At 39.3% G+C, this 27,348-nt stretch overlaps 1 long non-coding RNA gene across 2 annotated transcripts in view; it reads left to right on the top strand.

Moving 5' to 3' along the window:
• Nucleotides 1–18,389, top strand: part of LOC129048766 (uncharacterized) — a 79,681-nt gene extending 61,292 nt beyond the window's left edge. For both annotated transcript variants that reach the window (XR_008511365.1, XR_008511366.1), the window contains exons 3-4: nt 14,762–14,879; nt 16,156–18,389. This is a non-coding gene — a long non-coding RNA (uncharacterized LOC129048766). The remainder of the gene's footprint in view (nt 1–14,761; nt 14,880–16,155) is intronic.
• The last annotated feature ends 8,959 nt before the right edge of the window (nt 18,390–27,348 follow it).

The following is a 27,348-nucleotide window of genomic DNA, read 5'->3' as shown; positions in this document are numbered from 1 at the left end:
CCCAGTGCCAAGAGATGCTCTTGGCACCACATGGCTGCCACTGCTGCTACATGGTAGAGTCAGAGATTCAGCATTGTTTTTTCTTTTCTTTTTTCTTTTTGAGACAGGTTCTTACTCTGACACCCAGGCTTGAGTGCAGTGGTGTGGTCCTGGCTCACTATAACCTGCGCCCCCTAGACTCAAGTGATCCTCCCTCCTCAGCCTCCTGAGTAGCTGGGACCACAGGCACACATCACAACTTGGGGCTATTTTTTTATTTTTATTTTTAGTAGAGATGGGGATTTTGCCATGTTGCCCAGGATGTTGAACTCCTGAGCTTAAATGATCCTCCCACCTTGGCCTCCCATAGTGCTACGATTACAGGTGTGAGCCACCACGCCAGGCTCAGTATTGTTTTTTCTGTCTCTACAGTCCCTCTTTCAGCGCTATGAAGTTAAAACCAGATACTGTGAGTGCTCCCTGCTTTTTGGTTCTTATGAAGGTGTTTTCTTCTGTGTGGATAGTTGATAATATGGTTTCCTAGGGGCGGGGGCTGGTGATCTGTGGAGCTTTCTCTGCCACCATCTTGCTCCACCTTCACAAGACGAGATTCTGTTAGCTCAGTTCTTGTTGTCACTGAATACTATTCCATTGTAGGAATGCTTCATGGTTGTTTTTTCATTCAGCTATTGAAGGAGATCTTGGTTGCTTCCAATTTTTGGCAATTATAAATAAAGCTGCTATAAACATTTGTGTTTAGGTTTTGTGTGGACATAGTTTCAACTCAATTGGGTAAATACTTAGGAGCACATAAAACTATATTTGGCTTTGTAAAAAACTGTCAAATTCTCTTTTATTGTGGCTGTACCATTTTGCATTCCCAACAACAATGAATGAGAGTTCTCACTGTTCCCCCTTCTCACTAACAACGGGTATTGTGATTTTTTAAAAAAATTTAGCCATTCTGATAGGTATGTAGTGGTATTTGAAATTCTCTAATGACAAATGATGTTGAGCATCTTTTTATGTTCTATTTACTGTTTGTATATCTTCTTCAGTGAGTTATAGGTTTAGATCTTTGGTCTATTATTTAAGTAGGTTGTTTTCTTATTGCTGAATTTTAAGATCTCTTTGTGTACAAGTTCTTTATTAGAATGTATTTTGCAAAGATTTGTCTAGTCTTTGGCTGTCTTTTCGTTCTCTAACAGTGTCTTTTGCAAAGTAGAAATTATGAATCTTAAGAAAGTACAACTTATGATCTATTTTTTTCTTTCATGGATTTTGCTTTTGATGAATCTAAAAACTCATTGCCAAACCCAAGGTCACCTAGATTTTCTCCTATGCTTTCTTCTAAAAGTTCAATAGTTTTATATTTTACATTTATGTTTGTGATTCCTTTTGTGTTAATTTTTGTAAAATGTATAAGGTCTGAGCCTAGGTTGATATTTTTGGATATGGGCATCTAATTGTTCCAGCACCATTTGTTGAAAAGACTATCCTTTTTTCATTGAATTGCCTTTATTTCTATTTCAAAGATCAGTTGACTGTGTTTGCGTAAGTCCATTTTGGGGTCCTCTATTCTGATATAATCTGCTGTGATCCATGTTTCTATTCTTTCACCGGTAGCATGCTGTCTTGATTATTGCAGCTTTTAAGGTTGTTTTTAAGGTTAGATATCCAATATAGTACCTGCCCTTAGTAAGGACCACATGAGTGTAAGGAATTATTAGTGGAGTGAAGATTGAAATGTTGATTAATGTTTTGGCCCGGGTTCTTAATTTTTGAAATGAGACTGAAGTTTGTTCTTAAGTGACCATGGCAATTCTATTACCTTAAAATGAATAAAAAACTTATGAGACCTGCTAAGTTTTCATCTGGTGCAGGGGCAAAACTTAATTCACTGAATAGTTTTAAAGGGCATTGGGAGACAAAAATAAAGTTGAATTTTAATGAAATCCCACCCAATGGGCTTGTTAAACGTATGTGCTACATATGTAAATATGTTGGAACTCATATAACATTTAAACAGTTATTTCATGGATTTGGGTTAACATGAGTCAAATCATGTTCCCTCAAACATTATAATTACATCTTTCAAGCAAGCCCTTGATATGCATCATAAAACATAACAGTTAAATCATAGAGGTTAGTTCTATTTTCTTGTATCAAATTTAGAAAGAAATTATATTTCCTCTTCTTAGTATTGTAGTGATATAACCCAGATAAAATGTAAGTAGTTCCAAATAATGTTTATGTCTTATTTTAAAAATAGTATAAACTGTAGGTTGCCTTAATGATGTTACAGTCTGTTAATTACCAGTCATTTCTCAGTGTTTGTAGAATTTCCTACAAACTGTGTGTCTAACACTACATCAGTTATGCTTTGTGTTGTATAACACAATTATTACTTAAGGAGTTTTCTATCTCTTATCTAATTTTATGTCTCAGATAAAATTATGATGTGCATCCTCCAATGCACTTCTGTTGCAGTTAGAGGATGTGATCATTGGAATTCTTGTGAGGTACTTGTGTAAACTCCACTGTTGCCTGTAACTTGTTTTGTCCTGTGGGAAAAATGTCAGACATTAAGAATTTACCAACAACATTGAAGTGGCTCATTAATAAGCATTTGCCTGGTAGACTGTTGATTATTTCATATCTTTTCCATTTAGAAAAAGAAAGATATTGTTGGAATTTGCCTCATTGTGGAGGTAAACTTGTTTAGGTGAAGTGACTAGTTAACCTAGATCGGGGCAGCTAACTTTTTCTATAAGTATTTTAGTCTTCACGAGCCATGCAATCTTTGTCTCAACCACTCAACCCTGATATTGTAGGATAAAAGCAATGTTAGATAATATGTAAACGATTGAAATGAGCTTTGAAAAAAACTGTATTTGCACAAACTGCCAGCATTTGGCCTGCAGGCTGTTCTTTGCTGACAACTGGCTTACAGAGCATAACACTCTTTTTTAAACTTTTTGTTGGTTTGGAAATAAGTGGAATTAAATAAATGCTGGTAGGCCACTCATAAAATCCAGCATGGAGTGGTAATTACAATGAGTGCTTTTGCTATCAATCTGTCAGGAGTCTTTTAATAAAATTTCCCAAGTGCTAGAATTTGATCTAAAAATTTTCAAGAATAAAAAAGCAGTGGTATCTAATGCCATCTTATCCATCTAGAAGAGGAATCAAAAGAAGGGCAAATTCTATAATGGTACAGATGAGCCACTAGAATTGATTCACCTCTGAGTTGCAGACAGTGGTGCCAATCTTAGCAATGGCTTACTTAGAGGGAGCCTCTAGCAACTGGATTACCCTGTGGCATTTCAGAGGAGCAAGAAATAGACATACATGCAGAGCTTAGGAAATGGTTATTGTACCCAAGTTTACACACTTCTCTCATAGGAAAGACTTGGGCCTGTCAGTCACAGTGTATGTATTATTACTTTAAAATAGATTTCCTAGTCCAGAATGGATTGGAAACAACAAATTAGACAGGAGAAATAGAAAAGCTGTTGCTGCAAACTGACAGCATGAGACTGAAGAAGGACATGGACTTAAAAAGACACAACAATTAAACACCTGCAACTCTAAAGTCATTTACTGCTGGGACAAACAGTCCTTATGTACAGATTACAGCTATTGATTTTGGTGAAGGTAATTATGAAGTATGGGGTAGATCAATCTGAAACATCATGGAAATAAAGGGATATTGGCAAATATGTATTTGTGAATAGATGTTACTCAAGCTCAGTGAAATTGACTGAAGTAATAGCTTGGATATGAAAGAGTGCAATTTTCCGAAGAAACATCTATTGTTTAGCAGCCGAGAGTATGAAGGGAACTACTACTACATATATTTCCTGGAGACAAAGGTAAGGGTTCTTTGGAATGATGATACAAATGACATTAGCAGCCTAATTGATCTTGACCTAAGGTCAACACAAAAACTTTAATCATATTCTATCTATTGCTTAAAAAAGATAGAAAAATATCCAAGTGTGTAATAGCTTTCCAAAGATGATTCCAATCCAAGTGGCTATAATTATTTTAAAAAAAGATGTTTTGGCACTTAAAGGTGTAAAATTATTTGTAACACATCATTTCACAATGACGTTGAATAAATAAAGCATTACTCTCCTTAAGTAAGGCCAGGTGTAGAAACAAATTACTTTTTTTGCTGAACATTTTAGGAATTTTTACTTGCATAAGATTATTTCCCTATAGTACAAAGTGTAGTTGTAGTGGATATTTGACTATTATTTGGTAACTGTGATCAATATTAAAGATTTAAGAATAATTTATTCTTCACATGAATGATTTTAATGCAGATTTTAATTTTAGATGTCTAATACCAATAAAATTAATTGAATAACTGCCAAATTTCTTTTTCCTATGTATACGACATTTATATTGCTAGGACATATTTGAAATTCTTACATTATCCAAGGTTTCCAACCTTGTTACCAAGGAGAATTGGCTGAACATTTTTATCTTTTTTAAAAAACATTTACCTGTTACTCAGGTTCAATTCTTTTGCCTTCTTTGTTTCCTGTTTCTTTCTCTCTCTTTTAATGTAATAAATAAGATGTAATATTAAATAGATACAGAGGAAGCCCCATTTGTACCTTTTCCAAGCCCCACTACCCCCTTATTTACTCCAGAGATAACCATTATCCAACTTCATGTTTTTATTGTTTTTAATTGTATTTAAATTGTATCTACTATTTTAGTGGATGAATAAGTCACAATTAATTCTCTATTCACCCGTTGATGGACATTTGGGTTGTTTTGCGTGAATATACAATTCTGAAATCACCTTTGCAATGTTAATTTCTTTGTACATGTGGTCAGGTATCTAGAAGTGACATTTCTGGCTATGTTTATCTTTAACCTGGCTTTTACTGCAAAATTGCTGTCTACTGTGGCTGTACCAAGGTACAGTTCCATCAGTGTGTGAGAATTGTCGTGCATCCACATCTTCAATAAACTTGACATTGTCAGACTTATAATTTTAACAAGTTCGCAAATCTGATCAGCATTGGAGCTGATGAGGTTTTGTTTTAATTTGCATTTGCTTGATTACTAGTCACATTGAGCTTTTTGCCATATATTTTTGCTTCTCTCATGTGGTTGTTGAAGTCACAGAGAATGATAATGAGTTGGAACACCGAAAGTTTCTGTGGCCCGGGTCAAATTCTTCAGAAAAATGAGGGAAGTGATTACAGGTTGATTAGCTGTCAGCAGTAAGTAGAGAGAGAAGGTGGCAAGCACCTCTCAAGATCAAGAACATGTGAAGGCTGTTTGTGGCATGGGAGTGTCATGGGAGACCCAGAAGACCCCTACTAAAGTATGTGAGGCTGCTTCCAGGGGGCTGAGAGGGAAGAGGATCAGAGTGTGTCTACAAGAGAGAGCCAGGTTTTAACTTAAGGCACAAGAACAAGTAGATTACACAGAACAGTTTGTAAGTTGCAGATTGGGAAGTCCAAGGGCCCATTTGAAGGATTTGTGAGGGAAGGGAATAGGTCAGAATGAGGTATATAGGTAGTAGTACAGAGAAAGTGTAGTGTGAGGCTGATGGGATTGGTCCTGACACTTCTCTGAGGATGCCGTTGTAGGGGGCTGATCTTCCCTTGAAGTATGACAGCTCCCAGGGAGAGGGATTAGGCTTATTGCTCTTACTCATTTTCGGGTCCTCAAAAATCTAATGTGGTATCTTCATCTGAGCCAATAGTTTTCTATGTTCCAGTCCTCTAGGAGGCCTGGCTGTCTGCAACAGCAGAGCCTAGAACCAGGAGCATTTGATAACCCCTGTTGTCAGAGTAGGGTACACACAAAACATTCAGAACTTAGGACTAAAATTCACTAAGGAACTCCTCTAAAAAGTATTTAAAAAATGTCTCTGTTTTGGCTGCATCACGCTGAGTCATGTTCTTTTTGGCTTAGGCATTATCAAATACTTCATAAGGAAATATTTTTATTATTTAAACATGGCATTCCATTGGGATTATATTCTATGCAAGTATAAGTTCTGAGGGTGTTTACCTTCATGTACTGCTGAATGTGTGTTTACTTACTTTATGCACATCTATCTACAATTAAACTGATATTTTTTGGAATATTTGTTACAGGAAGTACTCTTGATGCTTATATAAACCACCACATTTTATGCCTTTTACTAAAATTTGGTGCCTATGAAAGAACAAGTTTTGTTCTGTTGTGTAGCATGAAATATATAACAACAAATGTGGTGGCTTCAAAAAATACTGAAATAATAAATTATCTAAATTAATAGTTTCATAATTCTTTTGGAAATTATTGATGACTTCTCAAATTTACCAAAGAGTTGGTGATGAGCTGAGACAAAGGAATTAAGGCTGGAACTTATTTGGTTCAGTGCCCCAAGTCTTATCAGATGACATGAAGGCACATCCTGCACCTGGCTTTTGCCTGTTGCCATGTGGCTTTGCGTCTTCATTGAGTCTTTGGTGAAGATAAGACATTTCTGGTAACTACGTCTATTTAAATATTTAAAGGTGTATTTAAGTATTTATTTGAATATTTAAAAATTTGGTTTAACAAGAAACTATTTTAAGCAGAAATTAGAGAACCATCCATTCAAGTACAGGTCTTACTCTGGTTTATATTCAATTCTGCCTATTCATTTTCCTGTATTTTCACCATGCAGCTGGTTTTTCAGTTCATAGCATTTCCAAGAAATGAAATTTTCCACTGAAGTCAGCATGTACACAGTTCACATCACCTTCAAGTCAAGTCAGTTAGTATGCAAGCCCTGGTGAGTTAACCAGAGACAAGGTAGCAAGTTTCCAAAAGACACCAACTTGCTAACATTAGTTCATTCAGCAAACACTCAGTGAATGCCTACTGTGTACCAGCACTGTAGAAACACTGGGGATGCAGGAACCAAAACTGTCATGAATGCCTGGCTTTAAGTTCGTGTTCTGCACTGATATGTCTGAGCAGAGGACCTGCTCCCTGGTCTTCTTGTAGTGTCAGAGTGCTTCCAGTTGTCTTCATTAGAGACAAACCTAAGACCAAGTAACGAGACATACTTTCCCTTTATTTTCCCAGACAGCTTTTTCTCTTAAGAGATCCCTAATGAGGGCCGGGCATGGTGGCTCACGCCTGTAATCCCAGCACTTTGGGAGGCTGAGGCCAGAGGATCACTTGAGGTCAGGAATTCGAGGACAGCCTGGCTAACATGGTGAAACCTGTCTCTACTAAAAATAGAAAAATTAACTGATATGATGGCATGTGCCTGTAATCCCAGCTACTTGGGAGGCTGAGGCAGGAGAATCACTTGAATCCAGGATGTGGAAGTTGCAGTGAGCTGAGATCGCACCACTGCACTCCAGCCTGGGCAACAGAGCCAGACTCCGTCTCAAAATGAAAAAAGAGATCCCTAATGAGCTAAGCAAAGCCTATTTGATAGTTTCCAATGTTGTAGTGAACATGCCTGATACAGAAGACAGACAGGCTTAATCATTAGCAACAATCTCTGACTCCTCAAGACCTGCCTCACTTTATGAGAACTTTCCTGCTGCCATTTCTCTCTGCCAGGTCCACGTCCCTCAATGGCCTACCTCAGTTTCCCAGTCCCTTCATCATGCATCATCCAGGCATGTCACTCCTAAACTGTACTTCAACATGTGCCTTGTAGGAGTGTGGAACTTTAATAAAGGAGTACCCAACCCAGTTCCTGCCCTCTAAGACCTTAGAGTTTTGCTGAAGATTTAAGGTGTTTGAGATTTTATCATAAAGAAATGTGTCTGATTTAGAAAAATGTCAGCAATGATAACATTATTAAAATACATATATATGAACATAATACATATATAAATATACACATATTTTTTCTTCCAAGCGACTACATTTGGTTAGATCCATAAGCTCTAATAATGCTTTAAAAATCAGTTGTGTTTTTCTTGGTCAGTTTGGGCTGCTGTAACAAATTACCATAGACTGAGTGGTTTAAACAGTTATGTTTTCACAGTTCTGGAGCCTGAGAAATCTAAGATCAAGGTGTCAGCACGGTTGGGTTTTGGTGAAAGCCTGATTCCTTCTGTTTGTATCATCACATGGGCAGAAAGAAGGGCAGAGAGAGAGAGAGAGAGAGAGAGAGAGAGAAAGCTTTGGTATATTTCCTTGCAAGGCCACTAATTTCATGCATGAGGGATCCAACCACATGATCTAATCACCTCCCAAAGTCCCCACCTACTAATACCATCACATTAGGAATTAGGATCTCAATGTATGAATTTTGGGAAGGAGGAATAAACATTCAATTCATAACAATATTGTGACTAGGAAGGCAATGTATTATAAAACCTAAGCAAATTACTAAATTTCTATATGTTTAACATACAAAACAGTGGACGGTATGAGGCAAGACATAATCATGTAGCATAAAGACTGCCATAAGGTTATGGTAAAGGTGATATCTGTGTGGGCTCCAGTATTGGGGAAAGACTCCACAGATGTTTTGAGACCTAAGTTTGGCCTTGAATGAGGGGTAAGATTTGGAGTGTAGGAAAGGGAGTGGCAGGACTGTATTGAAGCTGAAAGTGTACACTGATGACCTGGTTTGTTCTGCCTTGCTCCATTTTGGTGAGGGAGAGAGGGATTCTTTTGCATTTTAATTTCTAACAAGGACCTTCAGGCCTGGTTTGGGTGTGGGAAGACTGGTGCTTACTTCCCTTGGCAAGTAAGCAGAACTGGGGAGTTCTGGGTTTTCTGCAGCAGAGGATCAGGTGAGAGGAAAGATGTCTTATGGAGAGGAGACACTGAGCACTAACAGACTGGCTGGTTATGGGGCATGGGAATCATTGGTTGGAGTGAGTTAGCTTCCTGTCAGCTCTTGAGAAATTATGAGAGGCATTGTTTTACAGGCAGAGCCATGATTAGAAGAAGGTAAGGGAAATTCATTCCAAAAATGAAGAGGAAAAAAAATCCAGATCAAGAAGCACATTCTTTGTCTTAGGGGTAGGGTTGAGGAGCTGGTGGTTGTCAGTTTCTATAATCTAGGGATTTGTGTTTTAGTATTCATATGGGGTTAGACAATGAGTGTTTGGCCTAAATGAGGAGGGAGGATGAGTTAGACCTGAGACACTTGAATAAAAGCAAAACCTTTGAAGGGCCATACTGTCAGTAAAAGGACGAATTAGGAAAATAGTCCATAGGTACAGAGAGGCAACAAGAGAGACTAGACTGCCTGTCATGAGTGGAAAAATTTCCTGAGAATTTTTAATGACAAGCCTGTGCTTCCTGTTGACTTGGGGTTTGAATTTGTGCCATCAGCTAAGAAATTAACATAAAAATTTGTCCTGAGTCAGTAATACCATGGCAACAGGAGGGTGCCATGGAGGGGCAAGTGCTTAAAGTAGTTTGCACCGAATTCTCATAAATAAGACCATACTGAAGATGAACTCACAATCCAAATATAGGTAAAAGCATGTCAAATTCACAATTTCTTTTGTCTTAGAATTTTGACAGGTCCCCCAAGGCTGAGAACATCCTGTGTTATAGCACCTATGAAGAACAGGTGAAACTTGTAAAGCTGAGTTTTGAATTGCCCTCCGAGTATGCAAAGGGAGGCTTCAATGTTGATAAGTAGGAATTCTAGAGTGAGAGAGTTGTAGATGAGCTAAGTGTTTCCTCCCCTTCTGTCAACCAAATGGGGCTGGGGGTAGGGTTCAAATATATAAGCACTCGGAGCGTTTTCTCATATCATCTGTAATTTGGGAGATGTAGGAATGTCCTAATTTATGCCTGGTATCTGATTTATGCTTGGAAACATAGAATGTCAAGAGGCTGGTCAGATGCTCTGAGGCAGAGGGAAAATAGTGGTTACAATGGGAGAAGCTACATTTACACAGAATGGGGGTAAAGGTGAATGTTCTTGTGGGCCAGATGTTGATCATGGGGTGGGAGAATCTGAGAAAGGGTTTTTCCTGGAAGAGTGAAGTCATTCCAGCAAGAAAATTTTGAATGTAGAATCCAGACACCAAGGGTCTGTGGTTCTCTTGAGTGGCCCCTAGAGAAGGGTTGCTCAGAGCAGCAAAATACAGATGTAAGTTGTCAGAAGTGGAAACTCTAAGAAACCCAGAGGGCATTTCAGGAGAGAAAGAAAAGGCACATTCCACCATCTGCCACAGCTGGAAGGCACTGATGCCATATCACTGTTGCACCAGTCAAGTAGGCCTCCTCACCAAACCTTTGGACCCTAAGTTCACAGAACTGGGTGACTTATAAGCTTTGGCCCATGACAGAGACATCATTAGTCTGTGCATGGACTAGTTGTGTATTTATTTTTAGTGATATAATAGGAATCATGAAACCACGACTTTAAGCAAAAGCTAGGACCCTGGTAACACTCTAAGTCTAAAGGTGTCTAAGTCTAAGTCATCCTCTGGCTCCCTCAACTCAAAGCAGTTAACATTCTGAATCCTGTCTTCAGCATTCCCTTGCTTTCTTTTTCTCTAGGAAAAGTTTATTGAGTTATAAGAAATGTACACGAAAGTGCACAAATCTTAAGTATATAGCTCAATAAAATTGAAGTTGTTCTCTAAAAACTCTAATAAACTAGATAAAATTCTGGCAAGGTTTATTCTGATGGCAAAGACAGAGCAAATGATAATAGGAATAAAAAGAGAACTAAGCTATAGATGCAGTGGGTATTTTTAAAAAGAACATCCATGAACAACTTTGTGACAACAAGTTTAAAATATGAAATAGACAATTATCTAGAAAAATAAAATTTAAAAAACGGACTTAGGAAGAAACAGAAAATCTGAATAGATCTAAAACTACCAGAAAAATTGAGGCTGGTCACAGTGGCTCATGTCTGTAATCCCAGCACTTTGGGAGGCTGAGATGGGAGGAACACTTGAGGTCAGGAATTCGAGGCCAACCTGGCCAACATGGCGAAACCCTGTCTCTACTAAAAATAGAAAAATTAACTGGTGGGGTGGCATGTGCCTGTAATCCCAGCTACTTGGGAGGCTGAGGCAGGAGAATCATTTGAACCTGGGAGACAGAGTTTGCAGTGAGCTGAGATCGCGCCACTATACTCCAGCCTGGGCAACAGAGCGAGGCTCTGTCTCAAAAAAAACAAAACACAAACAAAAAAAAACCCAAAAAACCAAAAAAACAAAAAAAAACAAAAACAAACAAACACCACCAAAAAAACCTAAAAAAATTGAATCAGGAGTTAAGAATTTAATATCCAGCTCCTCCAGACAAATAAACACAAACCAGAAGCTTATGATGTAGTCTGAATTTTTGTATCCCTCCAAAATTCATATGTTGAAACCTAATGTCAAAGGTGATGTTGTTAAGAGGTGGGGCTTTTGGAGGTGATTAGGTCATGATGGCTCCACTCTCATGAATGGGATTAGTGCCCTTATAAAAGGCACTGAGGGAGCCTATTTGCCTCTCCCACCCTTCCTCCATGTGAGGATACATCATCTTTGAAGCAGAGAGTGAGCCCTCACACTGAATCTGCCAGTGCCTTGATCTTGGACCTTCCAACCTCTAGAACTATCAGAAATCAATTTCTGTTGTTTATTAATTACCCAGTTTAAGCCATTTTGTTACAGCAGCCTAAATAGACTAAGACAACCCACCAGACTCAGGGGATTTTACAGGTGACTGCTAGAAAACACAGAACATAGAATACTATTGTTATACACATTTTTTCTGTGATGCTGATTGTCCATGTTGGAAATTACCTTGCTTTGTGGATAAGATTGAGCCGTGGCTGCATGAACTTAGACATGGCCTACTTAAGTTCTCAACCCTTCAAAAATAATATTGTGGGGTCTTAGAGATATGTAACTGAATTTTTGACTTCTTAAACATTTTCATGAACAAGTAGTTGAGCCACAGTTTTAGTTGGTATAAATAAGTACTGGCTACTTCAGAGGAAAATTTCTTTTTTCTTTTTTTTTGGTTCGAAAAGAGGAAGTGTTCCAGATAAATGTGTCCTTTGTTAACCAACTTCACTAATCAATTCATACCACTGGTTTCAGAGCAAAATATTTACAGACTGCATAGAAATTACCAGAATCAGTCATGTGGCCTAATTGTGTCATATTAGCCCCCTTCCTTGGTAGTTACAGTTTTTCGAGAGACACAATTCAGTCTAAGTTATATATAAGTCTACATTTTAATGAGCCCTGTTATAGCAGGATTCTACTGTGTTTTCTTCAGAATTTAGATCTTGCCTAATTATTGTATTTCATTTTTTGGCATTTCCTTACTATCCGACTTCACAGCTGATTAATTCTGACCTGATTAATTAATTAGTGGTTGTGGATTGTTAACTTTGTTTATGGGTCATTGCTCTGACAGATATTTTTTAATGTCTTGTAAGAGCTAACATGCAAAGAGTTTCCTACTTTGGCTGAGATAGTCTTGGTACTATAATTCTTCATTCAGTCAGTCATTCAGATGTCTGTTCATTCATCAGGCATTTATTTTTGTCTTCTGTGTATCAGGCACTGTTAGGTGCTGGAGACACAAAGCCTTGGCCTAGAATACCTTTCAGTCAAGAGGGAGGTGTGAACATGCTCCTAGATTTATTACAGCAGACCAGGATAAACGCTATTACAGAGATAAGAAGAAAGGGTCAGTGTTGTGCAGAGGAGGGAGGAATTAATTCTGCTTCACTGGGGAGGTGAGTTTTGAGCTATATTTTGAAGGATGATAAAGAAAGAGGGTTGAACAGTGGAACTAACAAATGCAAAAAAATGAATTTCTTAAATTATCTAGAAATTGGTTATAAATTCAGTATGGTAGGAGTAGAGTGTACAAAGAGGAGTTCTGGGAGATGAAGTTAGATATTTTGAGGACTGTATCAGTGAACTATTGCTGTGTAACAAATTACCTCAAAACCTAGTGGCTTAAGAACAATGAATTATTTCACAGTTTTGGTGGGTCAGGAATTTGGGAGCAGCTTAGCAGAGGAATTTTGGTTTGGAGTCTCTCATGAGGTTGCAGTTAAGATACCAGCTGGGGCTGCAGTCACCTTAAGGTGTCAATGGGGCTGGAGGATCTGCTTCAAAGGTGGCTCACTCACATGCCTGGAAAGTTTATTGCTGTTTTGTTGGCAGAAGACCTCAGCTTCTCATCTCATGGATCATTCCAGAAGGCTGCTCAGGAGTCCTCATGACAGGGCAGCTGGCTTGCCCCAGAGTGAGTGATCCTACAGCATGTAAGGCAGAAGTCATGTCTTTTATAACTTGGCTTTGGAAGCCACACACTTCCATGTCTACAATATCCTATTGGTTATACAGGTCAGCCCTACAATATAGGAATACCAGGAGGCAAGAATCATTTGGGGGTCATTGTGGAAATCTGCTACCACAGGAACATATTGTGAAGTGCCCTGTGTGTAAGGCTCAGGAGTTTGGATTTGCAAAAGCATTCATGAGGAAGCCAGTGGAGTTTGTTATTTAAAATAACATTTATGAAAGCAATATATGTACAGTGTAGACAATTTGGAAACTATGCAAAAGTACAAAGAAAAAAAATACCCATAATCTTACCATGCAGAGAAGATCACCATTAACATTTTAATTTATTTTCTTTCAGTTTTCCCCCGCTTATAGGGCTTTTGTACTTTTTCACTTTGTACTATAACGCAAGCAGTTTTTAAGTAACTAAAAAAGCATGGCATTTTTTTTTTTGTCGTTGTTTTTATTTTTTTGAGACAGAGTTTTGCTCTGTCGCCCAGGCTGGAGTGCAGTGGTGTAAGATCAATCTTGGCTCACTGCAACCGATGCCTCCCAGGTTCAAGTGATTCTCCTGCCTCAGCCTCCCGAGTAGCTGGGACTACAAGAGCATGCCACCATGCCCGGCTAATTTTTGTGTTTTTAGTAGAGATGGGGTTTCACCATGTTGGCCAGGATGGTCTTGAACTCCTGACCTCATGATCCACCTGCCTTGGCCTCCCAAAGTGCTGGGATTACAGGCGTGAGCCGCTGCGCCTGGCCCAACAATGAAGCTTTTTAAACAGAGTAGTTTGAGCTAAACTGGGGTCTTGAGAAACTTGTGACAGTGACTAGTGAAAAGTCTGAGAGATAATGGCAAGGAAATGGTAATAGAGTTAGCGATAAAAGTGTTGGAAGAAATTTCTGAGCTGGAATTAATAAAATTAAGTGACCAATTAGATGTTCAGAGTATGGAAGGGAGATATTCAGGATAACTCTAATATTTCTGGAGCACTAACAAGATTTGTAGTTGGCAGTATGGGAACATGAAGGGCAGCTTGTGGCCTGTGTTTGAAATGTGTTGTTGGAGGTGCCTGCTGGACATAGGGGCACTCTACATGTGTCCCATAGCTAGAGAAGAAGGAAGTGAAGTGGAAGAAATGGAAGACACAAAAGAGAAAGAGATGATAAGTGAGGTGTTAGAGGAGGCACGAAGGAAGGGGATCCAGGGCACATGGTACAGGGCTAGCCTTGGAAAGCAGATACTCCAACATTATTGAGTATCTGCCATGTGCCAGGCACTGAGGATATGTTTTTTTATTTACTTCTTACAAATAAATATACGGTGGGAAGGTGCCATTAGCCTCATGTAATTGGTGTGGAAATTAGGCTCAGAATGGTTAAATGTCTTCTTAGGATCACTCAGTGAGTGAGTAACAGACCTGTATTTCCAAAATTCCGATCCAGCTCTTCTTGGAGAGTATAATAAGGATTCTAACTCCATTTGTGATTGCTGACAGTTTTTTTTTTTTTTTTTTTTTTTTTGACAGGGCCGCACTCTGTCGCCCAGCCTGGAGTACAGTGGCACAATCACGGCTCACTGCAGCCTTGACTTCTCAGGCTCAAGAGATTCTCCTACTTCAGTCCCCAGAGTAGCTGGGACTATAGGTATGTGCCACCACACCTGGTTAATTAAAAAAAAAAAAAATTGTAGAGACAAGGTGCGCCATACTTCCTAGGCTGATCTTGAACTCCTGGGCTCAAATGATCCTCCTGCCTTGGCCTCCCAAAATGCTGGGATTGTAGGCATGAGCCCCTGCACCTGGCCTGCTGACAGCTTTTAAGCCTGATCACCCTTCCTTCCCATTGTGCTCCACATCTGGGCAAGCTGGTTAGAAAGTGTGGGTGCTGCCTTCTTTGGTGCTGATGGGAAGTTAAAACCACATAAGCCCCAGCCAGTTCAGGAGAGTCCTCACCCCAGGCTCAGCCCCTAATCACAATAGAAGCCAAGCCTATCTCCTTTCTCTGCCCTCTCAAGCCAGTTCCAGACATTGGAAGCTGGACCTGCTCTGCCCAGAAAGCCTCATTATGTGCATAATATTTTCATACTCTTGGTGCATGTGTGTCAGCCTCATTCTCAATATTTAAACCAAATTTTGGGTAGAAGCATCTTCTGTGGGGCAACCACAACAGTTGACCCTGTGAGCAGGCTGTCTAGGAGACGACCACTACTACCAGAGGTCTTCCTTCTCTTCTTGCAGAAGAGAGCCGTGCCATTTCTTCCTCTGAGACACAAACTGAAGAGGGAAAGATGGACATAGTAATGCACACATTTAAAGATGTAATGGTGCAAGAGACAGGGTTGTTGGAGAGAAAGAGGAGAGTGGTGTTCTGCTGTGGTGGTGAGGCTTGTATACTTGCTGGGGGAGAGGCCAAAGAGAATGCACTCAGAAGGAATTAGAAGACTGCTGGGTGACACTGTGGGTCACCCGCACAGTCATGGTGGCTCTAATTTGCATGAATTAAGTAGTTTTTTAATCTAGCAGTGGACTGCATCTTGGGAAAAATCTGCATATAATTTTGGGATTTTCATAAACCTGCTGAACTCCAACTAGGGGATCAAGAACTCACGGTTAAAAGTTTCTCTGACTGAGCGGTCTCAATGAAGATGGACAGGCTTGGTTGGAAGAAGATGATGGTGGAAGTAGGTGATTACAATTAAGGCATGGGGCTTTAAATTTTGCAGACACAGGGGCCATCTCCAGGGATGGCTATTTCTTCTGAGTCACTTCTTTTTGGCTGCTCCCCCAGCAAGTGTATAAACCTCACCATCCTGCCAAAGCCCACCAGACCACTACACTCCTCTTTCCCTCCAACAACTCTGTCTCCTGCACTACTAACTCCTTACATTTGTGTATTAATGTGCCCATCTTTCCCTCCGCAGCTCAGAGGAAGAAATATTGTGCCTCTCCATTGCAGGAAGAGAAGGAAGTACCCAGCACCCCAGGAGTCAAATGTTAGCTGACCCAATTACTCACATGTTGAAGACAGGCAATGGCAAAAACTGGAACGGAAAAAAAAAAGACCCAAATCTTCTATGACAGCCAGGAGGTAATGATGGAGCAGTGGTGAGAACCACTGAATGCTACAGGCCTCAAAAGAAGAAAAAAGAACTTTTGAATGAGGCAAACTGCTGCATGGATAAGAGGCAGTCTGGCCGCACGAGAAGGTTAATCCTTGAGCATCCTTCTCTTGGGATTTTCTCTGGGAAAATCCCAGTTTCACTTAAAGAAAGGTGTATTAGTTTCTTAGGGCTGCTATAACAAAGTGCCACAAACTCAGTGGCTTAAAACAAGAGAAATGTATTCTTTCCCAGTTCTGGAAACTGAAAGTTTGAGATTAAGTGTTGGCAGAGCCATGTTTGCTCTGAAGGCTCTAGGGAAGAACCCTTCCTTTTCGTGTCCTGGCTTCTGGTGACTGTCGGCAATCCGTGCATTCCTTGACTTGTAGCTGTATCGCTCCAGTCTCTGCCTCCATTCTCTTCCCTGTGTCCCCTCTGTGTCTTCAAATCTCTCTCTCCTTGAAAGGACACTAGCCATTGGATTTAAGGCCATCCTAATTAAGAATGACCTCGTCTCAACTTGATTACATCTGCAAAGGCCCTATTTCCAAATTCAGTTACATTCAAATAGACTGGGGTGAGGATGTCAAAATATCTTTTTGGGGGACACAATTCAACCTACAGCAGAAAGGAATAGAAGCAACATTGTGTGATCAGGTTGAAGGAGAGATGAATTATTTATAATCAAGTGAGGACTTCATAGAATTAAACAGAAAGGATTAGACATGGGGTATCAAGAGATGACTGTCAAAAGGCAGGAAGCTTGGAAGAGATAGTTGTAGCACTGATGCTTATAAAGCAGAGATCTGAAAGTTGAATGTCCCAGGGAAAAGCCAGATGATGTCAATGAGTGAAGCATCCTGCATGGGGTGTGTAGTGAAATCTGAAAGCAGCCACTGCTCAGCTCCAGCTGGTTGCTGTCACAAGAGAATAGACCCTGTGTTGTCAGATTTTTCAAAAATAAGCAGTACACTCAGATTATGTGGCATCTCCTGAATTTAAAATGATGACAGCTAGTTACACATGTTGATGAACTGTAGAGACTACAAACCCTGATGCTGGCTGGATTTGTACCATGGATGGTCAAGGATCACATAGCTAGGAGAGGCAGGGTATACAGGACAGGCAGGGTATACAGGACAGGCAGGAAGGATAAAAATGGAATGCACAGCTCAGTGTTCTCATTGGCATGCCACTGCTCTCCCTGGTCATATGGAAAGCTGTTAGGATGCAGAGTCTAACCCTGGTGGTTTCTGCTGAGCAGGCTGCTGGAAACAGATGGTCTTCTTTTTGTTAGAGACAATCACGACTCCTCCCTCTAAAGAGCTTACTATCCATTTGAGTGGAGAAAACTGCTGTACTTGAGATGGGAGGTTTCTTGTGCAAAGCACCTGTGTAGCCAGAGCTTCTCAGGTTGAGTAGGATTTAGGCATGCAAAGGAGGTGGCCTCACTCAGGGTCCTCCAAGAAGGGAAAACAGCATGGAGACAAGCAGGGAGATGGTGTGTGCAGGAAGAGTAAGGAGCCCACCTTGAATGTAGGATGTCAGGAGATCATGGGAAGGTCTCCCAGTGTTGTCTGTTCTTCTTCTCCCCCTCCAGGTTCACTCTCTCCCTTGCTCTGGGTCTCGGGATGCTGGCGTCTAGGGACTGAACCCACCAGCCTCCCTTGCCCTTTGGCATCTGCTTTAGTTCAGCTAATGGGAGGTACCAGCAAGAGATAAGAGGGCTGGAGGGAACTGATCAGGGTATTTATTTCTCAGGCACCCTTTTTGTTGGGCTGTGGGTTGGCAGCAGGGGTCACTGGGCAGCCTTTTTCTTCAGCTGTAGATCTTACTGGATTTCTATAAATGCTTGTTGTTCTTGCCTTGTCAGGCCCAGGGGTGGTGGCAGCTCCCTGCTGTTTGTCAGCTGCTGGGTGCTTCACCATCCCTGAGTCACCTCAATCCCGCTCTCTTCTTTGTGAATTGTCCCTTCATTAAACTCTCCTCAAGTATTCTGTTTGAGTGTGCCATCTATTTCCTGCTGATGCCTTGAATTATGTGTACAGAATAAATATAAATGTAAACAAACAAACAAACAAACAGGTATACCTTGAAGATATTGCAGGTTTGGTTCCTGACCACTATAATAAAGTGAATGTTGCAATAAAGTGAGTCATGTTATTTTTTGGCTTCCCAGTGCAGATTAAAGTTATGTTTATACTATATTTTAGACTATATTTTAGTCTATTAAGTGTGCAATAGCATTATATCCTAAACAATGTACATACATTAATTAAAAATACTTTATTGCTAAAATATGCTACCTATCATCCAAGTCTTTAGTGAGTCATCTTTTTGCTGTTGGAGGGTCTTGCCTCCCTGTTGATAGCTACTGATTGATCAGAATGATGTTTGCTGAAGGTGGGAGTGATTGTGGCAATTTCTTAAAATAAGACAACAATGACATTTGTCATATCAATGGACTCTTCCTTTAAAAAAATTTCTCTGTAGTATGCAATGCTGTTTGATAGCATTTTACCTAAGTAGAACTTACAAAATTTTTCAAAATTGGAGTCAGTCCTCTCAAACACTGTTGCTGCTTTATCAACTAAGCTTACGTAATATTCTAAATCCTTTGTTGTCATTTCAACAATGTTCACAGCATCTTCACCAACATTAGATCCTATCTCAAGAAACCACTTTCTTTGCTTGTCCATAAGAAGCAACTCCTCATCTGTTTACATTTCATCATGAAATTGCAGCAATCCAGACACATCTTCAGGTTTCACTTCTAAGTCTAGTTCTCTTGGTAATTCTACCAAATGTCAAGTTATTTCCCCCACTAAAGTCTTGAATCTCTCATGTCATCCTTGAGGGTTGGAATCAACTTCTTCCAAACTCCTTTTAATGTTGATATTTTGACCACCTCCCATGAATCATTAATGTTCTTAATGGCATCTAGGATGGCGAATCCTTTCTTCTTAACTTCCTCAAAACCTCTAGAAGGTTTTCAATTTACTTTGCCCAGATCCATCAGAGGAATCACTATCTATGGAGCTATAGCCTTTTGAAATATATTTCCCAAAAAATAAGATTGAAAGTCAAAATTACTCCTTGATTCATGGGCTACAGAATGAAAGTTCTCTTAGCAGGCATGAAAACAACATTAATCTCCTTGTACATCCCCATCAGAGCGCTTGGGTGACTAGGTGTATTGTCAAAGAGCAGTAATATTTTGAAAGGGCTACTTTTTTTTTGAGCAGTGGGTCTCAAGAGCAGGCTTAAAATTTTCAGTAAACCATGCAGTAAACAGATGTGCTGTCGTCTGTTTCATTATAGAGCACAGGCAGAGTAAATTTAGCATAATTCTTAAGCACCTTAAGATTTTCAGGATGGTCAACGAGAATTAGCTTCAGCTTAAAGTCACCAGCTGTGTTAGCCCCTAACAAGAGAGTCAGTCTGTCCTTTGAAACTTTGAAGGCAGGCATTGATTTTTCCTCTCTGGTTATGAAAGTCCTAGATAGCATCTTTTTCCAGTATAAGGCTATTTTTCCTACATTGTAAATCTGTTTTTTAGTGTAACCACCTTCATTAATGATCTTAGCTGGATCTTCTGGGTAACTTGCTACATTAGCACTTGCTGCTTCACCTTGCACTTTTATGTTATGGAAATGGCTTCCTTCGTTAAATCTCATGAACCAGCCTCTGGTATGTTCAAACTTATCCTCTGTGACTTCCTTGCCTCTCTCAGCCTTCATATAACTGATGAGAGTTAGGGCCTTGCTCTGAGTTAGGTTTTGGCTTAAGAGAATGTTGTGGTCAGTTGGTCTTCTATCCAAACCACTAAATCTTCCACCATATCAACAATACAGCAGTTTCACTTTCTTATTTTATTTTATTTTATTTTTTTTGTTCACTGGAGCAGCACTTTTAATTTCCTCAAAAACTTTTCCTTTCCGTTAACAACTTGGCTGTTTGGTGCAAGAGGCCTAGCTTTCGACAAGGCTTCCACACTAAGCTTAATCACATTTAGCTTTTGATTTAAAGTGTGACCCTTCCTTTCATGTGAACACTTAGAGGCCATTGTAGGACTATTCATTGGCCCAATTTCAATGCTGTCATATCTCAGGGAATAGGAAGGCCAGAGGAGAGGGAGAGACATGGGAGAACGACTGGTCTGGAGAGTGGTCCAAACATACAGATTTATTAAGTTTTCCGTTTTGTATGGGTACAATTCATGGCATCCCAAAACAATTACAATCGTAACATCAAAGATCACTCATCACAGATTACCATAATAGATACAAGAATAATGAAACAGTTAGAAATATTGTGAGAGTTGCCAAAACATGCCACAGAGAGAGGAAGTAAACATGTGCTGTTGGAAAAATTGCACGGATAGATTTGCTCTGTGTAGGGTTGACACGAACCTCCAATTTATAAAAAATGCAATATCTGGCTGGGTGTGGTAGCACACGGCTATAATCCCAGCACTTTGGGAGGCCGAGGCGGGCAAATCACCTGAGGTCAGGAGTTTGAGACCAGCCTGGTCAACACAGTGAAACCCCATCTCTACTTAAAAAACAAAACAAAACAAAACAAAAATTTAGCCAGGCATGGTGGTGTGAACCTGCAATCCTAGCTACTCAGGAGGCTGAGACAGGAGAATCGCTTGAACCTGGGATGGGGAGGTTGCAGTGGGCCAAGATCACGTCACCGCACTCCAGCTTGGGCAACAAGAGCGAAACTCCATCTAAAAAAAAAAAAAAAAAAAAAAAAGCAATATCTGTCAAGTGCAAAACAGCATAGCAAAGCACAATAAAATGCATATCTAATATATACAGGTATACATACATATGTAGGCATACCTACAGGCATATATACAGTACAATTATATTAGGTATTGTAACAATCACCAACATCTTTGAGGAGCTTCCAAAGAGTTTCTTTGGGAATCCCAAAAGATGGGATTTTGGGATCCCTCCCATCTGATGCCAAAGAATCCCACCTGATTCTTTTTGCCGTCACCCTAAGTAATGGGAAAATCTCCCAGAATTCTACCCCTTGGTCTGTGCCTTTGCTTTTCATGTCCCTGGCTGTGTGCCACAGGGGTCTTCTTGCGGTAGGTCACTCACACTCAGCTACTTAGAATGCAAAAACAAACTCTAAGAAGATACCAGGATAAAATAATATAAAGGTACAAAGCATAATTTGGCAAAATTGACACCAGTGAATACAGCACTCACATCTCTAACCTTGTGTGTGATTTTACATCTGATTCACCTTTATTATGTTCACCAGTATGAAAACCAGGGCTATTTTCTTTCCCATTTTCATCTCCAAGGAATTAAAGTCTTGCCCTTAAATTTATCTCTGGTTCCAAATAAAATCTGTGGTTTCAATGGCCCTCTGAGCATTCAGACCCCCTGCTTCCTGGAATTTCTTCCTGGTCAGAGAGTTTCTGTTCAATTAGGCCTATTACCTTGGTGCCCATACAGCAACCAGAGCCTTCTTGGTTCTCCCTGTATAGCCCTCTAGCCCTCTAGTTCTTTCTCTCTGTCTTAGTCTTTTCTTCTTCTTTTTCTTTTTTTGTTTGCTTTCTGACTTCAATTCCGCCAAAGCTCAAGATTTTCTCTTCAAATCATAATTTATTTTCTTCTCTTTTTCTTGCAGATTCTAAAAATGGTTTTCTTTTCCTTTTCAACATAGACCTGCCTGGTCAGAACCAGCCTCTAAATCAGTGTGACTATGCCCAGCATATCCAGGAATTATGGGACATTTCTAAGTCTCATTGCTTCCTTAATTCAAAGAGAGGCATATAAATGAGAAGATCTGCAACCTAAATTGCATTTTCATGACATTGACCTCAGTCAGCTTGGCTCTTCTTAAATTATAAAAGAAAACTGCAGGTTGTGAGTGGGAATTGTTTAAGTCTATAAGTAAGTGTGATGTGACTTCCGTAAAGTCAATTATCTTCTTTGGGCCTCAATTTCCCCATTCATAAAATGGAGAGAAATAGAGAAGTGTTTTTTAGCAATGTACATTCTTATTGAACAAGATCTTATATGTAAAACAGTTTTATCTGTTTTTCAGTTCACATTTTTAACATTTACATATTGTAAAGTCGGTCACTGAAAATAATTCTGTTTTAATAAACAGACAAATTTAAATTGGGGGAGGTGGAAGTGGGGAATGAGTGATGGATGGAGGCTCAGAGAAGCCTCATTGCTAGCAAATTTAAATTAAGGACTGACAGAGCATCTAACACTTCTCACCAAATCCTGGAGTTCTGAGAACACAGCTTGCCAACCACTGGGCTGGCTGATTTCTGAGACCTTGCTACCTAGAGTGTGTTAGCCGCATGGCAGTAACTGCTTCACCTGGGGGCTTACTAGAAATGCAGAATCTCAGGCTCACTCCAGACCTACTGAATCAGAATCTGCACTTAAAATCTTCAAATGACTTGTTTGCTTCTTAAAATTTGAGAAGCACTGATTTAAAACACCGTGTCTCAAACTTGACTGTACGTTGGAATCACACAGAGCTTCTCAAACCTCAAGGCTTCTGATTCCTTTAGGACCTCATTGTTTTGAGGTCTGATCATTTGGTCCTGCCTCTTTTTTCCCCTAGAGGTTGACAGATGAAGTAGGCAGTAAAGGAAGTCAGTGTTTAGGAAATGTGTGAGTCACCTTTATTATCTTATTATACTACAAGAAAATCCCTAGCACATTAAAAGCATTTTAAGACTGGGAGGCAGAAAAGATTATGAGGTATTTTTGCTTTCTAAATGATACATTTTCATATCCCCTGAATTTTGAATAATAAGCCCTATGAAAATAATGAAGCAATAAATAAATAAATAAATAAATAAATAAATAAATAAATAAATAAAGTCACAACTTGATGTTCTAAGCACTTCTTGGAAAAGCAAAGAAAAAAGACACTATGGTAACATTATAGAATGTATCAAAGTGAAGCATCCCCAATATAGAAATGTTTTCTGTGTTGAGGAGAGTAATCTTTGAGTGACCACATAGTTTTCTAAAATATTTTATTTTATTTTAAAGTTGCATTTATTTATTTAACTTTTATTTTAGAATCAGGGGATACATTGTTACAGAAGTATATTGCATAATGCTGAGGTTTGGAGTATGACAACCCATCACCCTGGCATTAAGCACAGTACCCAACAGGTAATTTTTCAGCCTGTTGCTTAGGATAATGGTCTCCAACTACCCCCATGTTGCTGCAAAAGACACAATTTTGTTCTTCTTTATGGCTGCATAGTGTTCCATGGTGTATACGTACTACAGTTTTTAATCCAATTCACCACTGATGGACACCTGGGTTGATTCCGTGTTTTTGTTCTTGTGAAGAATGCCGTGATGAACATAGGAGTGCATGTTCTTTTGGTAGAATGATTTATTTTCCTCTGGGTATATACCTAATAATGGGATGACTGGGTCACGTGGCAGTTCAACTCTTAGTTTTTTTTTTTTTTTTTTGAGTCGGAGTCTCGCACTGCCGCCCAGGCTGGAGTGCAGTGGTGCCATCTCGGCTCACTGCAAGCTCTGCCTCGCGGATTCACGCCATTCTCCTGCCTCAGCCTCCCGAGTAGCTAGGAATACAGGCGCCCGCCACCAGGCCCAGCTAATTTTTTGTATTCTTAGTAGAGACGGGGTTTCACCATGTTAGCCAGGATGGTCTCATCTCCTGACCTTGTGATCCGCCTGCCTCGGTCTCCCAAAGTGCTGGGAACTCTTAGTTCTTTGAGAAATCTCCAGACTGCTCTCGACAGTGGCTGGACTAATTTACATTCCCACCAACAGTGTATGTGTTCCCTTTTCTCCACAGCCTTTGGCACATCGGTTATTTTTCTGACTTTTTAACAAAAGCCATTCTGACTAGTGTGAGATAGTATCTCATTGTGGTTTTGATGTGCATTTTCTCTGATTATTAGTGATGAACATTTTTGTCATGTTTTTTGGATGCTTGTATGCCTTCTTTTTACAAGTATCTGTTCATTTGCTCACTTTTTAATAAGGTTATTTGTTTTTTGCTTGTTGATTTGTTTAAGTTCCCTATAGATTCTGGATTATTAGACCTTTGTCAGATGCATAGTTTTTAAATATTTTCTCTCATTATGTAGGTTGTCGATTTATTTCCTTGATAGTTTATCTTGCTGTGCAGAAGCTCTTTAGTTTAATGACCCATTTTTGTTTTTTGTTGCAATTGCTTTAGCTATAAATTATTTGCCAAGGCTGATACTGAGAAGAGTATTTCCTAGGTTTTCTTCTAGATTCTTTATAGTTTGAGGTCTTACATTTAACTCTTTAATCCATCTAGAGTTAACTTTTATATATGGTGATAAGTAGGGGTCCAATTTCAGTCCTCTGCATATGCATAGCCAGTTATCCCAGCACCATTTATTGAGTAGGAAGACTTCTCTCTATTGCCTGTTTTTCTCAGGTTTGTCAAAGATCAGATGGTTGTAGGAGTGTGGTCTTATTTCTGGGTTCTCTATTCTATTTCATTGATCTTTGTATCTTAATTAAGCCTTTTGTACCAGTACCATGCTGTTTTGTTACTGTAGTCTTGTAGTATAGTTTGAAGTAGGGTAATGTGATGCCTCTGGCTTTGTTCTTTTTGCTTAAGATTGCTTTGGCTATTTGGGCTCTTTTTTGATTCCATATGAATTTTATGATAGTTTTTTTCTGCTTCTGTGAAAAATGATGTTGGTAGTTTGATAGGAATATTGTTGAATCTATAAATTGCTTTGGGGAGTATGGCCGTTTTAACTACATTGATTCTTCCAATCCATTGATTGGAATCCGATCCATTGATTTTTTCCATTTATTTGTGTTGTCTCTGGTTTCTTTCAGCAGTGTTTTGTAGTTCTCCTTGTAGAGGTCTTTAACCTCCTTGGTTAGATGTATTCCTAGGTATTTTATTTTGTGTGTTTGGCTATTGTAAGTGGAATTGTATTAATGGTTTGTAACGTTATTGGTTTACAGAAATGCTACTGATTTTTGTTCATTGATTTTATATCCTGAAACTTTACTGAAGTTGTTTATCAGTTCCAGGAGCCTTTGTGCAAAGTCTTTGGGGTTTTTTAGGTATAGAATCATATCGTCAGTGAAGAGAGATAGTTTGACTTATTTTCCTATTTCGATGCTTTCATTTCTTTCTCTTGCCTGATTGCTTTGGCTAGGACTTCCAGGACTATGTAGAAGAATCATGAGAGTGGGCATCCCTGTGTCGTCCAGCTTTTGCCTATTCAGTATGATGTTCGCTGTGGGTCTGTTATACATGGCTGTTATTATTTTGAAGTGTGTTCCTTTGATGCCTCATTTGTTGAGAGTTTTCGTTGCGAAGGGATGTTGTATTTTATCAAATCCTTTTTCTGTAGAGTGACCACATCTTAGACTTTTTACTTTTATCTTTACTCTCCTTAGCTATTGTAACTCAAAGTACTTTATTTCAACAGAGCTACTTCCCCTAAAAGTAATGCTTCTGTGCTTGTGGTCTAGGTCACAATGGGGTGATGAGCTGGGATTTGTATGTTTTGTTGTGCCAGTGAAAGTTGGCCTCTTCTAGTAAAGGCTGCTTTGTCAATGAGAAGAAGCATCTGTAATTATCAGTCTTTTTGATGTGGGAAAAATTCTACTCTTCTTTATTTATTTATAATTTCTGTTGTAAACTGTACTTCAGTACAGTTGCACCTCATGAATTTGATAACATTTAAAGCTCTCCCCTGAGTTCTTTCCATTTATATAAATGGCATGTGTATAAAAGCTCAACAGGAAGTATGATGACTATTTTAGCTATTTTTACCTACACTAGAAAAGTACTCCTAGTAGAATTACTGTTGGCAAGAAAAATGAACTTTTCTCTAGGGATATCACTAACATGGTTAATACATGCTGTTGGGTGTCTCCTGAGGCAGCACATAAGGTTCCACCTGAATAAAAGGAACTGGGGTCTATCTGTCAGATTTGAGGATAGTTGACAGCAGATTTTTCAATTTTAAGTATTTCCATATTAAATATCAAATGGGTGAATAAAATATAATTATTTAACTACAGAATGGAAGCTACTACATTTAATAGAAAGAGAAATACAGCAATTGGCCATACATTTTAAGGAAACTTTGTTGTGGTATTTGTGACATCAGATCTGTCTTTATTACAGTGCTCCAAACATACTGTCTTTGACAGTGGGGAGAGCTGATTACCACCTAGTTGGATTACAAAGTGACCATGATCTTGAATAAACCAAGGCCAGAAGGTTAAAAAAAATAAGTGAGACTAGACCCTCAAAAAAAAGTCCCAAACCCCACTGTTTATCAAATCAAATCAAATCAAAATAATAATGATGTTTTGGTGACACCACGGAATGTTTTTCAGTATGAATTTGGAAAGAATTCCCATTTTATCAATGAACTTTCTACTGCTCATCCAACTCCATTTATTTATCCAACTACTAGAATGTACATTTTCTGTGTTTTTTCTTTTTAAGAGTGTACCTAGTACCCAAACACTGGGCACTTTCTTTTATTGGGTAGATGATATCCACAGAGCTGTCTGTGGTCTAAAGTGATGTATTTATATTTACTAAAAAGAATTAGCCTAACATCAGAGGGAAAACCTGGGTCCCCTCTACTCCTCAGAGGCTGAATGCAGATCTCCTTGTCTCTGTAGGAAGAGTGGGTTATAAAGCCTGCCCAGGGAGCCTTGAGGTACTTCCAGGGTTGAAACAGCTGGAGGTGTTTGTCCATCAAAGGAAAGTGTAACCAAAACAGAAAGGAAGAGGCATTTTTCAAGAGGGGGATGACTCTGACTGAGAATGACTACTCATCTTCCATTTAAACTTCTGCAAATTCCTGTTGAGGGGAAGACTTTTGAATGATAAAATAACTGATCTAAACCATCTGTCTTAAAAACACTCTGCTTGCCTGGAGAGACTAAATTATGCTTTATTAGGAAGGTTGAAAGAGTACCTTAAGCCAGCTTCGTGGCTAGTTACAAATCTATC

The sequence above is a fragment of the Pongo abelii genome, chromosome 9 (assembly GCF_028885655.2).
Source record: "Pongo abelii isolate AG06213 chromosome 9, NHGRI_mPonAbe1-v2.0_pri, whole genome shotgun sequence".
Taxonomy (NCBI): domain Eukaryota; kingdom Metazoa; phylum Chordata; class Mammalia; order Primates; family Hominidae; genus Pongo; species Pongo abelii.
This window is presented reverse-complemented; position numbering and strand designations above follow the sequence as displayed.